Source organism: Melospiza melodia, chromosome 1 (assembly GCF_035770615.1).
Source record: "Melospiza melodia melodia isolate bMelMel2 chromosome 1, bMelMel2.pri, whole genome shotgun sequence".
Taxonomy (NCBI): Eukaryota; Metazoa; Chordata; class Aves; order Passeriformes; family Passerellidae; genus Melospiza; species Melospiza melodia.
Window position 1 is genome coordinate 11,688,582 of NC_086194.1, and position 11,900 is coordinate 11,700,481.

Consider the following 11,900-nt stretch of genomic DNA (forward strand, 5'->3'; position numbering starts at 1 on the left):
ACCTAAGTACTTAAGTTGGTCAAGATGACAGCAAGCCATATTGCTCCCCAGAATTTTTGTTTCATTGGTTGTCAGTGAACTATTGAGGTAAATACTGTCTTTATCTTGTGTCTGGATGCAGCTCCTACAAATATGGATCCCCAACTATTGGGATGTGTAGATGATATTATAATGTGGATAAGGAAATTTCCTGGAGCTATGACTGCCATCACAGAGCTAAATAAATACCCACCAGCACCACTGAAAAAACAATAGCAGTTACTGAATTAAAAAATAAACTCCTTCAATTATCACGAGAGAGGGAAAGGTAGAATGCAATGCAGTCAATACGATTACAGGTTTATCCTCTGCCTCCTACATCAATTTCCCCTTAATTTTTTTCTCCTGAACTACAACTGATTTTCCTTCCTTGTCCTCAGATAGGCATCAGGAAAGTAGCAGTGCTGAAGCCTCTATCTGCAGAAAAGAGAGATACCTAGAGGTGCTTGCATGTAGGTCCTCTACAGCAACTGAGTTCCTGGAGGGGAATGATGTCCAGAGCTCAGGAAAATGAGCAGCAGCAAAGAGAGATGGCAGATCCAAAACATCAGGAGAAGCAGGGGTATCAAAAAACACAGAGAGAACAGTAATTAACCTGTGTGTCTCCCTTACCCTAGAAGTGCCAAAGAGCCGCCTGATGTCTCTGGATGATTCATATGACCAAAAGTTTCAAGCCTATCATACAGATGCAAGTCAAAGACATTATTTTAAGATCTTGGGTAAACCTGTTAGAGCCCAGTGTGTCCATCTCAGTGGTGAATCCTGAACCCTTCCTTTAGGTAAGAAATAGATAAAGTCATTGTACTTAATTACAATTTCCTCCAGAGTGACTTGGTGACTCTGCATTTACCATGTTAATCAGTAGTAGCTATGGAGCCCTTCAGATTTGTCTCAGCCCCCTGTCCAAATCCTTCTTCCCTTCGTTTTGCTCACTGAATCTACATTCAGGCATTAATTTTTGTGTATCATACCAGTGAAGATCAGTTTTACAGGATGACAATGACAGGCAGCCACTGAAGCACAAGTGCTGTATCAAATAAAACCTCAGCCAAACTGACAAGAGTTATTTTAAAATAATGAACTTCTCTTTACTGCTGGACAGTTTTGGAATAAAATTTGCAGATGTGAACTCTGCCATGCTTAGTGGTAGAGAGAGATTCAGTGGGAATACAGTTTTAGATCTGTCATTTAACCATAAGACTGGAGACCTAAGCCTGGATTGTTCCCACTTATTCTTTACATTTGAGTCAGTTGAAGACCTAAGTGAAAAAGTCTTGTCACCCTGCACTTCTTGGCACACAGCTGGAGATAGACAGGCCTTCAGACATTGGTATCAACTTTATTTTGGAAACTGGTTTCTTATTTAAACACAAGCAAATTGGATAGCTTCACTGAGTGCAGCTATGGCAACGTGGGATTTTACAGTGTATCTCTGAATCTAAAACTAGCCAAAATTGGGAAAAGTAGACTTTCCCTTAAAAAATAGGTAAAATTTTAGGGCTGTGACTTTTTTCTCCCTAGATTTTTTTAGTGGGACAAAGGAGAGTAAGACTGAAATGACACCAATATAAAGTACAAAGTATTCTCCTGAATCATAGGGCTTAAAATATACATTTCCATTTATAGAATCAGTTTAATAAACATCCTTTTCAAATGCTCAATTCCCACTATATCTTATCAAAGGGGAAGCAGTTAAATAAAATTATCCCTCAGTGCTTGACTGTTTCTTTTTTTTATTTTTCCAGAAAGAAGTATTAGGATCATATGTAAGATACCTTATTTAGAATCTGAAAATTTATTTTATGTTTTTATGTTGACAACCAGAAGCACTGGGTAGGAAAAAAAATAGCAGAACAAAGAGCTCCCTAGAGATATTTCACATTTGCTGACTTACTACATCATCATAGATGACACTGAATTATTAGTTCAGCAAATACTGAAATAGCACAAGAAAGCTTTCTTGCTCTTTTATCTTCACCATTGTTCTTGGATTTAAACAAGTCACATAAAAAGTTCTGGAAAAATACTAAAAATATTGAAAAATCATAATTTAGACTGGTGTTTGTTGCACAGGATGCCTCCTTTATCATACTGAGGCAGAAAGCTGGGAGTGTAGTTTCCTTGAACTCAGAGGACAATTTGGATAGAAAACATGGCCCCTAAGGTCTTTAGGAAGTTTCACAGGATTCTTCCTTTTTCTCTCTTCATCTGTGGAAGTGACTCTGCCCATGCAGAAAGGTGGAAATGGTGCCCTGGTTTGTATCAGACTGAGCTCTGCTGTTGTCAGAGAAGCCCACACACACCACAGCACATTTCCCAATCATGTCACAAGTCAGCTATTTTCAGATTTCCTTTTAAAAATGCAAATATTAGTGACTATCAAAACTCAGGCCACCATGCCCAGCATGGTCTGTGTGGGGTCTCACAGCAGAGGTGAGCAGCTTGCCCTGCCTCTGCCACCTGCACTTTGCGGTCCTGCTGACACAGGGATGACCCCTCCTCGCCAGCCCCTGCCTGTGTGGGCTTGTTTGATTCCTGTGGCCTTGACCTCAGCTGTAAATTTTTAAAGTGACACTGTGTTCTTTCCTGCAGGAGTGGTGAAAGGTAAATGTCTGGGTGTATTATGATTCTCCTGACCTTCTGACTGGGAATAGAAGTACAGAACTCCAAAAAGTCCAACCATAACAACAGCTCCAGACTCAGCTGTGTGTAGGAAGCTGTAGTTTAGTTTCATCTATTTTGATGCAATAATAAATAAAATTATAATGCTTTGCATTACCATAGATACTGAAAATTTCTGAACTGAGAGTTGTTATTTATTAATGTTGAAAGTTTGAAATCATTAACCCCAAGCTGAGGCATGATTGCCTTTTTTCAGAACTAATTCTCAAAAATTGCTGTGATAATTCTTGTTCTTTAGGAATGGAAACTTGTTTTTTCTCACCCAGAAAACAAAGACAAAATTCTCATTTACAAATATTTTAGTGGGATCAGATTGTTTTCTTGCAAGCTATGACTTTCATATGCACTGGTGTAGTTTCTTTAAAATGCTGTGTGTGACAGCTAGAGAAAAGGACAAAATGAAGCAAATGGATCAGTACATTAAACAATGTCATAAACTGAAAGGAAAGGATAGAGAATGATCAGAAATATATATGTTACAATTTAAAATAAGAAAAATTAGGATGGATTTATTTTAAATTCATGGTACAATTTACTGTGCTCATCTCAGACACTCCCTTCCCTTTCTTTTCTTCCCATACCCATTGAAAGATTTAAACACCTTACTTGTAAGTAATAAGCATTGATTCAGCATCCCTCATGAAATGATGCATGATTTTACTCCATCACAGATAATTTCAGAAACATTTTGCTGCCTGCTTTTATCTGCACTCTACTTGTGGAGAGGATTTGAAAAGGTTTGCGTAGTTGCCTGCTCTGCAGTAATGTGAGGATTTTGTTATCCCGCTGAGCTACCACCATTCAGGTAGCTTGGAGTCCTTCCTTCTGCAGCCAAAATCTCACAAAACCTCTCCCTGGAACACAAAGGTGCAGAAGAGAAAGGGCAAATGATTCACCAAATCTTTTAGGAGACTATTTATATTCCTCCTAGAACACAATTAGTGCTTTTCTTAGCCCCATCTGATCACCTTGTTGTCTTCTGCTTGTGCAACCACTTAAATAGTTTTAGACAGAGATCTTCAGCTGCTTCTGATATCAGATCCAGTCCTGCCTCCAGCCAAAGACATCAGACCTGTCCTACTGACTTAAAGACAAATGGGATTAAGTATTCTATCTCATTAGTCCCAGCTAAATACTGACATCTCAGTTGGGTTTGCACATCTACAGACCTGCTCAGAGCACAGCATCCCAATTTCGGGTCCAGTTCACAACTCCCAGCTGTGGGATGCTCTCTTCCTTGCATGTGCCAGCTGTGATTGCTGACATACCAGCTTGCATCTGCAGGAGACACCCTCAGACTCGCAGACATACTTGCACCTTCTGATAGTCTCATTGAGTATGACAGGGAAATAGGAAACCTAGTGCAGTACAGACAACACTGACATTCATCTAATCTTTTCTGTTCCCTGTATCTCAGTCTTTCCTCAAGCCTCTGTGCTAAAACACCTGCCCAATAATTGTGGAAATGAATGCCAAACTGTTGGCAGAGGATTTGGGTGCCCAGTTCCTTGTGGCTGTGCATGAGGCAATCACAGTGACAGAACCCAAGCATGGTGCTTGTTGCAGAGCCAGCACTCTCTCTCAGATGCTCGTGCATTGAGCTTCCCATGGGGATGTCCAGATCCTTCCTGGGTCTGCCAGCAACCGGGTGCCGCTGCCCAGAGCCCTCAGTGAGACCCTCTGCAGGCTGCTGCCCCCTCGAAAGGGACATCATCCCCTGGCAGAGTCCTGGCAGAGCCCCTGCCAGGGGTACCAGCGCCTCTGAGAAGCATCAATGCCCGTTAAGGGCATCAGTGCCCATCAGGAGCATCGCTGCCAGCAGGAATGTCAGTCACCACAAGGGTGTCACACATTCCAAGTCATTCCAAGGGTGTCACACTTCAGCAGGGGTACCAGCCTTAACAGGAGCAGCCGGCTCTACAGGGGACACCAATCCCTGCGGGTGGGATCAGCCCGTTTGAGGTGCCGGTCCCTAAATGAGCTCTCGGTCCCTGGCAGGGATGTCTGTCCCAGGTAGGGATATCGGTCCTAGGCAGGGATGTCGGTCCCAGGCAGGGGTGTCGGTCTCAGGCAGGGATATGGGTCCCTGCAGGGATGTCGGTCTTTGTGATGTCGGTCCCAGGCAGGGATGTCGGTCCCTGCGGTGTCGGTCCCCAGCAGGGATATGGGTCCCTGGCAGGGATGTCGGTCCCTGGCAGGGATGTCGGTCCCCAGCAGGGATATGGGTCCCAGGCAGGGATGTCGGTCCCTGCCGTGTCGGTCCCCAGCAGGGATATGGGTCCCTGGCAGGGATGTCGGTCCCTGGCAGGGATGTCGGTCCCCAGCAGGGATATGGGTCCCAGGCAGGGATGTCGGTCCCTGCAGTGTCGGTCCCAGGCACGGTGCCGGTGTGGCTGAGGACAATCCCGAGTGATCCATGCAAATTGCAGCCCCGGTGCAATCAATAGATGTGACAAGCAGCCGGCAGCCGGGGACATAATGAAGGTGTGAGTGTGTAAGCGGCGGACAGATAACAATGCTGTAGGAAATTATAGGGCAGCGCTGTATTGAATAAGTGCAGTGCGAAATGAGCTGCGGCTCGCAGGTCATGCTTCCCCGCTGCTGGAGTGTCTCCTGCTCTTGTCCTTTGTAATTGTAAGTGGCAGCAGTGGCGGCTGAATGCGAGGAGGGCGCGTATCCAGCCCTCATTTGTTCTGCATTACAATGCAGCCCTCGCCGCCAGCAGCTGATCCCCGGTGTCAGTACCCACCTCCCAAGTGGACCAAGAAAACAGTGAAAACTCAATTTGCTTGGGAATGAGGAAGGCTGTCGGTAAAACAAGGCTGTCCTTGGAACCACGCGGAAGAGCGGAGAGTGTCCTGTAGGAAATAGGGTGAAACTTCTCTGTTTTCTTTAAAAAAAGTGTGTTGGTTTTGCCTCAAAGAAACACAGAGGCAAAAAGCCTTTTCTTTCAGGAAACAAAACATCGTACATAGAAAGTAGAAAATCCTCTAATTTTCTTATTTTCACGTTAAAATATACCTGTAATATATAATTTTTTTTTCAACTTAGAAGAAAGCTTTTGATCACATAGAGTCTTAATACAGACAATTCTCCAGATGCTACTCTTCCTCTTACCTGCTTATTAATATTCAAGGGGAGAAGAATGTCTAAAAAGTGTTCATTGATTTTTAATTTCATTTCCAAATCCAATATGAAGTCCTTCTCTGCATTTTGTTCTGACATTTGGATCAAATCAGCAGTTGTTTTCTGAAACCTCAGGTCTTCAAGACTGTTGGCTCAGAATCCCATTTAAAGGTTTACAGATTAAGTTTAACATTTGAACCTAATCAAAGACAAGGAGGTAACTCAAAGTGCTCTGCTCAGTTCACTGGTATTTCACCATCACTGATCGATACTTTCAGCTATTTATGAACACTCCATACATCCCTTCCCCCTCTTCATAATACCAGGCAATTTTATTTATGTTTTTCTTCACCTTAGCCCTGAAATGTACATTTTTGTGGTTGAAGTAAAAGCTATACTTTACACAACACTTGCTCAATGTATTTATTAATACCCTGCAAATGTAGATCAGTATTTATTCTGTAACCTTGTCTTTAATTACTCAGTACAGATGCTTGCTTACATTGTTTTATAGAATCAGTTTGGTTCTTGTAAATGAGCCTACCTACAAATGAAAATAATTCAAGGCAAAAAAATTCAAGCTCTTGACTTTTTTTTTTTTTCCCCTGATAGAGTGAACAAATCCTGTCTTTTTTTTCTTCTGGTTTATTTAGGCCAGACAGCGTCCAGGTGAATCAGGGTGGGTGTATTTCCCAAATTTCACAGTGGGGTTTGCATCCTCAAATAGCAAGCAAAATGCCACCAAAATCTCAGTTTTGGCAGGTGATCACACTTCCTGACACAGGAAGGTGCTGCAGGAGTTAAGCTTGCAAGGTATGGTGGATTTAGTGTCTGTGGAATCTTTTATTTTTCCATTGTTTCCCTTGGTTATGTAGGAGAAATCCTGCAGGACACAAATGGATTGCCCATCTTCTGCAGAGGCAGCAGCACTGAAAAAGACACAGCAGCCTCTAACACTCAGCACTGGGTGGGAAGGAGAGAAATTTTGGGAGCTCAGAGTGGCAGCACTCTTCACACAAAGGGGCACGTGGGACGTGACCTCCACTGGGAACAAAATCCAGGGCCTGCCACAGTTAATCCTGGGCTTTATTATCTCTCCTTCACATCACTGTGCTTCCTGGTTAGCCCTGCACTGCTGCTGCTCTGCAGAAGTGTGTAAAGAGAGATGCTATCATCTGCTATCTGCCCAAGCCAGAAACAGGCAATACCAGAAAAGCCTGTCTTGTCCAATTTCCAGTTCAGCTTTGCAGACTCAAGAAGTGCAGATAGTTTGGACACACTTTAGATAAGGACCTGAATATCAGGGGTTTTCCTGAGCATTGAATGCCATGCTTCATCCAGTTTACTAAATTGTGTCACTAAATTTTTACCTTTCCTGGTAATAGACTTTTTTTTTTTTGCTTCCACCTACCTTCCAGCAGTAGTGCTGCTAAATGGACAAATATATATGTACAACCATCAGAGTACACTCTCTAGTAGTAATAGTAATAAAATGTGCATATTTGCTCAGTGCACTTGGGTTCTTGAGAAATAAATATGTGAAGCCAAGAGCAAGCTGCTTGCCCCATGCCTGCAGTGAGAGTTCACTTCTAAATGTATGATGAAAAAACAGACCTTGCCTTCCTGTCTTTGTAGAAAGATCCCGTGTATGTGTGTAGTACAAATGCACTTAGATGCAAAGATGAAAGTGGATATTTTGCTTCTTTCACACACAGGCACAAAGGGAACCCTGTACCTTTGCAGAGCTGTAATTGCCAGGTGCCTCTTTTAGAGGCAAGATAGATAGCTGGTTTGGCATTGGGATAATCTTTTGGAAATGTAGGAAGGAGTAAAAAAGGACTGATTACAGATTGCTTTGCTCCACAAACCTCTCTCCCACACTGTCTGAAAATAAATGTTCATGCTCATTGTTATGTCTTTCCACACAACATATTTAACCAAAGGTCAAGAGGTAGGCATTTTTTTCTCTGGGGACATTCAGATTTTCAGCTAGTTTTCCCCTTACTTGCCTTTCTCACTGCTTTCTCCCTTACTTACCCATCCTGGCTCCCTCCAATGTGCTTCTGCTGAAGTAAACCTCACTTCTTCTTTTGTGCATCAAGTGAAATCAAATTGCTTAGGGATAACTCTGTACCCCAACTCACTTGTGAAAAATGTACTGGTGATTGTTCCTGTTTGAATCAGAAATCTCTGAAACACAAATTCCTTAGGAATGGTGGAGGCCAGTCTTCTGCTGCCCTTCTGTCCCATGAGTTGTAGGTCAGCATTTAATTTCTGGAAAACATAATTGTTGAAGCGAAGGGAGACGACCCATCCTTATTGATCAGTATCGAACTCCAATTTATTGATCTCACACACTTTTATAGTGGTGTTAATTAAGCTCATGCATATTACAAAATCCGAGCTCATCATAGGTCACAGATCACACATTAACAACTCCTTTTGTTTTCAATACCTGTGGTTTGTTATTGAAACCAAGATTTGTGTTCTCACCCTGATATGAAAGGTTCTCAAAACCTCCATGTCTGTTCCCAAAACAGCCAAGGACAGAATGTTTACCTGTTATGAGAAGACAGGCTTGAGAACTTAGCTGTTTACAGAAACAGGCTGTGAGAATTTGCTCCTCACAACTGCCTTTTACTAGAGCATCAGCACATGATTATGGCATGTCTGAACAAAACTCTATAAGCCATTTCTGAGCAAAATTCTCCAACACACAATTACTATTCAAAATTGCTAACATGTTTCACAATAATTTTTAAAATTCATATCCAGGGTCCACTTGACCAAGACTAAGAGTGGACAATCTCATCATTAAAGTGTTTTACCTGTCCCAGCTTGAAAACCAAGCACATCACTGACAGCACACTGAAGGCATGGGGAGTTTGTTGCAAGGTAGAGTTAGGTGAGCTCAGCTTTGGGGAGGGGAGGAAATGAAGGGCACAGACATCTGAACTCCAGCAAGCATTTTCCAGTAAGTATTGCAAAGACCTTTTGTCTCCATCACATGTTGCAGTTAGATGATTATCTCCTTTGTTATCTTGCTGTAGAACCACTTCTGTACCAGCAGACAGAGCCTCAGCCACTGCTGGGTTTACAGAAAACAAAGATGCAGGAAGCAGAGGCAAAGACAGGGATCAGAATGGGGATGAGGACAGGCAGGGACAGGCATGGGGTGAGGTGGGAGAAGCAAACAGATCTGAAGTGATGCCTGCCACACAGGCTCAGCACAGTCAGTGCTTGACTCCACCAGCATGTGCAGTGTCATCAGCATGGCAGCATAGTTTCTGTGTGAATGAGCATAAGACAAATGCTTCTCAAAAGATGAAAGTGGTTGTTTTCCACCTTGTTTCCCTTGTTCTCACATTTGCTGCCCTGAAGAAGTGCATGCCTTTACTGTGTAACAGTGAACTCTTGGGACCAGCAGCTCCCAGCACAGAGAAAATTCTCAAATGCACTGCAAGAAAATCTTGCAAAGGCTGGGATTCCTGTCATTCAAGCACATTCCAGTTTTATATTTTTCATGGAGATCACAGTAGATGTTGAAGTGTCAAATAATGGTGTTGTAAAATAGCTGTTTTCTAACAGACGCCTTCTTGATCGAAAAATGGTGCTTTTTTTTGCCCCAATCTTTATCAACCTTAGCTGACAGCATATCCAAAATAGTGTATTCAGCATTAAGCAACAGAAGTGGGAAGAAAAGATTTGTGTGGTTCATGTTTTGTATGGGTAAAGACTAGGGAGTAGACTTAAAGTAATCTCAAGGAGAATTTGTTTGTTGCTGCTTATTTCAACATTGGACAGTTTTATGTGCACAGTCTAGAAATATACCAAAAGGAATAATGTTATGAAATTGAATGATGAGAAATATTTCCTTTCTTTTCATATGCCAGTTCTTCTTTCAGGTCTGGAAGTCTGATTTCCCCCTCAGATATGGAGTACTGCCTCGTGCCATAAATGTCTCTTTCTCTTAAGTTTTTTCGATCAAAACACTCAGAGATGACAGACAAAAGACTCAGGCTCTAGGACCGAAGCAAAATTTTAACTCACAACTGCTTACAACGTGAGGAGCTTAGACATTGTAGCTGCTGACCTTGCCACCAGCTTCTCCATGGTGCCAAAGAGGAGCATCTACCACACATTTTATTTCCATGTCAGATTGTATCCTTGCTTTGTACAAATCACATGCTGACACAAAATGTCTATGAGTCAGTCTTTTCCTTCATGTATTACTCATGTAAAATCTGCAACAAAATCCTCTATTTTTTGCACACAGCAAAGCCTTCTTAGATTCATCACACTGCAAATTGGAAGGAAGAATTATGGCATTTCTCTTTAGAAGAATAAAAACTTTTGACATTTAAATAGTATATTTACCAAAGCACTTTGAGCTATACTGTCATCTATTTTCTGTCTATTAAAAAACGTTACAGTTTAAAAACTGTTTTTATCTCTGTCTCCACAAAAGCATGGCAAAAATTGATTCTATTTAACATTTTATCAACTGAACTAGAGAAGAGATATTACCTCTTTGAGCATCAGCCAAAGGTCTTGTAGCTAATGCTGACCTCTGTCAAATCTAGCACATTGTATAGGAAGGATTGACAATTATTGTTCTATTGTATTTTGCAAGACACCAAGGGTCAGAGCAATGGGATTGTTACATTGCAGCAGAACAATAATTCAAAGCTTGTTTGCCTGTGCTGGGGAAAGCTACTAAGGTCAAAAATCATCATTGTATTAGTGTAAAGACAAAATGCTAAGAAATTTGTAAATAGGTTTGCAATTTTTCCAATTATTTTAACTGTTTGCAGGGATTTCCTTTGTGCTTGACAGGTATTCCAAATCAACTCACTGTCCCCCTATGACAGCATGATTATTCTTTTTAGAAAATGATAAATCAGCCTTTTAATCACAAATATTCAGATTGCATTGAACCTTAATTTAGCTTGCTGGAAAGAAGAGCTGAACACCCAAATAGAAAGGGAAATGCTTTGGAGCATGTATACAGCAATGAGATAATATTTACAAATTCATAGAAGGCACTTTGAATTAACTTGCTTAAGTTTTAAGGGTATGTAAAATAAAAACTGTTCCAAGAACACTTGGTCTGTCTGTGAAAGCCTTGATTGCATCTCCCTGTGGTGCACGGCGTTTTTTTACACTGCTAATTTCTATTGACAGCATTCTGCTTAGTTGAAAGAGCATCAACTTATATTTTTGGCATTGAAAGTACTGAGTCTGATGTCTTCTTATCTTTTATGAATGCATCTATGGTCCATTGCAAATAGACTATAAAAAGAAAAGTATAACTGAGTGCCTCTATATAATCAACAGAAATGACAAACCCATTCCCATTGATGTTGAAGCCAGTAAGGGTTTAATGCAAAACTTTAATACGAACAAGATTAGATCTAATACTGAATATAGTTACAGTTCATATATATGAATGAATATGTATTCATCATACAGGGGAAAATATGACGAATGTCAATGAGCTTGTCTAGGTCATCTCTTTTGCCTACTGCAGGATCATTTTCTGGGGTTGTGTTTGCAGCATTTTGGCTCAATCAGCCTGTGTTTGTCAGCAACATCAGTCTGCTGCAAAACTAGCAAATACTGCATTGAACTATCTAAACAGGAGTACCATCTACTGGGCTCAGAAAGCAATCCTCTGCCCTGCTCAGCACTGCTAAGTCCTCAGGTAGTGTGTGCGATTCTGTGCACTGCACAGTTGGAAAACTGTGGACCTAAGGCAATAAAAAAAGCTATCTAATTGAAGAGAGATGTAGGGAATGCCTGAGAAAATGGATGGTTTTTATGAGGGAAGACATGGAATGGAGCTGTAGGCTAGAATGGGAATGGCTTCAACAGCTGCTACCAGATTGTAAAGTCAGGTGCTATTCAGGACAAGAATAGACATTGGTGAGTGCATTGAGGACTTTCAAGAATTTGGCTAACTGTCAGAAATTTAGTCAGACCATTTCATTGTTGTTTTCATGCTGTGGACATTTATTCATCTGTAATGAAGAGAACTCACAAGGCAAATTGAG